The sequence below is a fragment of the Octopus bimaculoides genome, chromosome 2 (genome assembly GCF_046866305.1).
Source record: "Octopus bimaculoides isolate indiv1 chromosome 2, ASM4686630v1, whole genome shotgun sequence".
NCBI classification, from domain to species: Eukaryota; Metazoa; Mollusca; class Cephalopoda; order Octopoda; family Octopodidae; genus Octopus; species Octopus bimaculoides.
Window position 1 is genome coordinate 191,872,441 of NC_142929.1, and position 5,000 is coordinate 191,877,440.

Genomic DNA, 5,000 nt, shown 5'->3' on the forward strand with positions numbered 1-5,000 from the left:
GTAATGCCTCACGCTTCGAGGGACTAAATAAGTCAAAAACTACCAAAAGATAAGCAACATATTTACTGAAAGCGAGTAAATATGTTGCTTATCTTTTGGTAGTTTTTTACTTATTTAGTCCCTCGAAGCGTGAGGCATTACTACACAGTTAATGCCATTTATATAAAATTATTTATATTTATGAAAAAATGATGAATTTTTTTCATTACGAAATTTTTTTCATTATTTTTTACATTATGAGGTTTTTTTCACGCTGACTACTTGATAAATTCTTATAAAGAATTTATCCTATATTATATTATATTATATATATATATATATATATATATATATATATATATATATATATATATATATATATATATAAATAATAATAATAATAATATGACAACAAACAAAAGAATGTATGAGACCTCGATATTATGTGAATAGAGGAATTTATCTATAATATATGTGACAGTCGATTGCCATAATAAAACTCAGAGTTTCGGATGTCGGGGCGGAATTCTGCTCTAGCATCTCGTCAGTTATTAAGAGAAACAAAAATGCTATGAAAATGAGCGTTAAACAAAGGGAAATTACAATGAAGATGACCGTTATTAAGACAAACAAAAGAGTTATGAGAATGACTGTTAAATAAAGGGAAATTACCCGAATAGGGAGAAAGTAAAAATACTCGAAGAAGGTAAACCCACGCTCATAGAATCCGTTTATGCACGCATGTACATTCATACACATGCGCGCACGCACACCGCTTTATTTAACGGTCATTTTCATAGCATTTTTGTTTGTCTTAATAACTGACGAGATGCCGGAGCAGAATTCCGCCCCGACATCCGAAACTCTGAGTTTTATTGTGACAACCGACTAAATGCCTCATATTATATATATGATAACTTAGATTGGTTTCAGCCATTATCGGCCCAGGCCATGACTAACTCAATAGTACCACCTGGAAAAGTCCTTTAATTAGTTATTTCGGGACACTATGGACCACTCAAGCAGAGAGTTGTTGTTGGGTGAGACGTATCCAGATGTAGGTGGGGTCTTTTTCTACTTTAATTTCTTTTAGGGTAACATTGAAAAGTGCAGGACCATTTGCAGCGAAGAAATTGTGTCGCAATGTTCTTATGTGATGTGATCTCGACCTTTGTAGGAGACGCATTGCACGGGAGCCTAGTCTTGGGTGAATTGTAAACATAATACCGATACCATTTGGATTATATTGTTGTAATATTTTCCACATGGTGCAAATAATGTATCACTTTATATCGTGTTTTTATGTATGTATGTATGTATGTATGTATGTATGTATGTATGTATATACCTTACATCGGTATACATTCATACATGTGTGTATGTGTGTGTGTAATTCTGTATTTTCAAATGCCAGAATTTACAAAGTGTCTCATGAGCCGAGAGTTTCGTTCATGACACTTATCAAACAAATGTCACGAATGACTCGCCTCTTGAGCCGGTGTGCATTCTTTTGCCGATTAAATATATATATATATATATATATATATATATATACACACACACTGTTATTTCACTTTGGTAATAACGATACAAATCCGTTGGTGAAGGAACTCAATACTCATATGCTAGAGAAAAGAGCGTCAGTCGAGTACAGAGCGGTAATAAGAAGTTAAAATGGCAAGGGAATATGAAATGAGGTCATGCACTTCAGTAGCCTGCAGCTGTTTCCGCTATAAAATGCAATGCACTTATAACTGAGTGCTTGCTAATCATCCTATAACTCCATCGGAGCTATTGGGTGATTTTAAAAAGGAAGCATTACATATATATGCGGATATATTTATATGTGTCTGTGTGTGCTATCACGTGTACGTGGCCGTGCGCGCGCGCTGGTCATCTTTGAGTTTTATTTTTCCTTTATGTATTATCAAAATACACACACACACACACACACACACTCACACACACGCATGCACACACACACATATGTATGACTACGATTGGTAGCGAGGTGTGAGTTAGAGACAGAAGGCAAGAAAGCAATACAGAAGTGGTGTCTATATATTCCGGTTTGTAGGTGTGTGGGGGTGGTTGGAGGCAGTCTCAGCCAGTTCGAAAATTTATGAATTGCCCAGCAAACAGACGCCCACGCGCAAAAAATGCATTAGCAGACAGGTGTTCATTTGAAGACAGGTTTACCTGGCTCCCGCACGCACTCAGTGTTTTATGTATGTATAAACACACACACACACACACACACACACACACACACACACACACACACACACACACATATATACATATATATACATACATATATATATATATATATATATATATATATATATATATATATATATATACATATATATATATATATATATATATATATATATATATATATATATATATATATATATATATATATGTATCAGTATGTATGTATATATATGAGTATATATATATCTATTTCTCTATACTTCAAGTGTATACATATATGTACTTACACACACACACATACGCTCACACAAACACATACACATACACACACATACATGTTTGGTCTATGTGGGGTTTGATACAGACATGATTGAAGTATTAACCTTGCCATTTGCCATGATTGTGTATGAGTGTGTGCACACATCTGACAACATGCATACTAGTTAGGACATGTATACATAGACACACAGCTGTATAGGGCCTGTGTGTGGATGTATGTACACACATATACATACAGATGTACCTACAGACACATATACATCAATCCACACATACCTACGCATGTATATGTAAATATATATTTAGGCATGTCTACGCGTGTTTGTGTACGATGCTCAAACGCATGGCGTTGGTCACTATCTATTATTTGTCTTAGATCATTTTGTTTAAACTATACTCATATATAGGCGCAGGATATAGTTCCAGGTTCGGTTTCACTGCGTGGAAGCTTGAGCGAATGTCTTCCACTGCAGCCTCAAGCCGACCAAAGCCCGATAGAATAAGTACTAGGCTTACAAAGAATAAGTCCTGGGATCGATTCGTTCGACTAAAGCTGGTGTTCGTTCTAGCATGACCGCAGTCAAAGTGACTGAAACAAATAAAAGAATAAAAGAATGTGTGTGTGTCTGTATGTGTTTGTGTGTATGTGTGTGTGTGTGTGTGTGTGTGTGCATATATATAAATTGCATTTTGCATTGTAGAATTGGTGATGTGTGTTAGAGTGTTTTAATGAGCATGTGTGTGTGTGGTTTTGTGTAGGTTTGTTACTGCGTATTGCACCATATGCATCTCTCTCTTTCTCTCTCTCTCTCTCTCTCTCTCTCTGTATGTGGGTGCGTGTGGCTGATGTGGTTGTATTGTGCACGATAATATGTGCGTGTATCTGTGTGTGTGTGTCTGTGTGTGAGCGTGAGTGCAATCCTTGATCAGCCATTAACAGTAGCCACGACATAGTAAGAAAGAAAGAAAGAAAAAAAATTAGACGATGATGACGCCGTCTACGAAGATGATGAAGATGATGATGATGATGGTCATATTGATGACGATGACGACGACGACGACGACACCGACGATGGCGTCGATGTGGACGTTGAAGAAGCAGTTAAATGCACCCTACTGCGACTTTGGTTTGCTGAGAAATAAAAGAGGGAAATACCATTAAGTTAATTCCAGGTAAGGTGTTTCACCATTGGCACCTGCAAGACTGCTGTTAGATTTCCTGGTCACCAAGTCCACACAACAGCACACCCTTTGATCTATACCGCTCGTAAATCGGCACCCTGGTTCGCTTGTGCCGTCAACATTAACACCTGTGCGTCACTCCTACCTGAAAGGTTTTGGGGTAGAAAAAAAGCTTTTTACGAAATATCAAGTTGAAACGAGATCTTCAGGAAAATATTTCCCTCTTGGCCAATAGTGTTGCGTTTGCTGCTAGAGCTGTTGTTGTTGTTGTTGTTGTTGCTGTTGTTATTATTATTATTATTGTTATCTTTATTATTATTATTACTACTATTATGAAAGCGGTGAGCTGGCAGAAACGTTAGCCCACCGGGCGAAATCCTTAACGGTATTTCGTCTGCCGTTATGTTCTGAGTTCAAATTCCACCAATATCGACTTTACCTTTTATCCCTTCGGGGTCGATTAAATAAGTACTAATTACGCACTGGAGTCGATGTAATCGACTTAATGCTTTTGTTTGTCCTCTCTATGTTTAGCCCCCTGTAGGCAATAAAGAAACAAAAGTAATATTATTATCATTGTCTTTGCACAGCTTCTAACGCTAGAGATGTACAACGGTGCCAGGGGTTCACTACCAGTGAACTAAGGTAACACCTCTTATTTTTCGAACACCTTCCGGAGTATTCGAGCTAATTCTGGGGTTCTATGGGAGGTCATCAGGAAGAGAGTGCTTCCCGAGTAGCTCAGTTCCAACACTATGCGACATTCGAAGAAGGCTGTCTGAACTGGTCTCGGTCCCCAACCTCTTACATCTCTTCTTGGGTAGACCCTGACGACATCCCTATTTCTGTGGAAGTTTCCAGTTGATGTCAGAGCCTTGAGGGTTTTATGTATTTAAGTGTGTATGTATGAATGCAAACGCACACACGTACACACACACATACACACACGCACACACACACGCACACACAAACACACATACACACACACACACACACACACACACACACACAAACACACACACACACACACACACAGAGAGCTATAGACAGATAGACAGATAATAGATAAATACTAATTGATAAAGAAAACGTAACATAGATTTCGCCTATTCTATATTCAGTTCGACGATCGTTTGGACTCGTCCTGCAACCCTCTTTTATGGGTGGGATTTTGTGAATCTAACTGTTGCATCATTCTGTGCAGTTTCTGTCGCATTATGCACATCCATAAATAGTAGATGTCCTGCTAGACACACTGAGATGTCCTAGGCATGTTGTTCGATATATATATATATATATATATATATATATATATATATACACATACATATATGTATGTA

General features: G+C 37.4%; 1 protein-coding gene across 5 annotated transcripts in view; it reads left to right on the plus strand.

Annotated features, from left to right (window-relative positions):
* Positions 1–5,000, plus strand: part of LOC128247091 (uncharacterized) — a 477,753-nt gene that overhangs the window by 418,152 nt on the left and 54,601 nt on the right. The gene's annotated exons all lie outside the window — the stretch shown is intronic.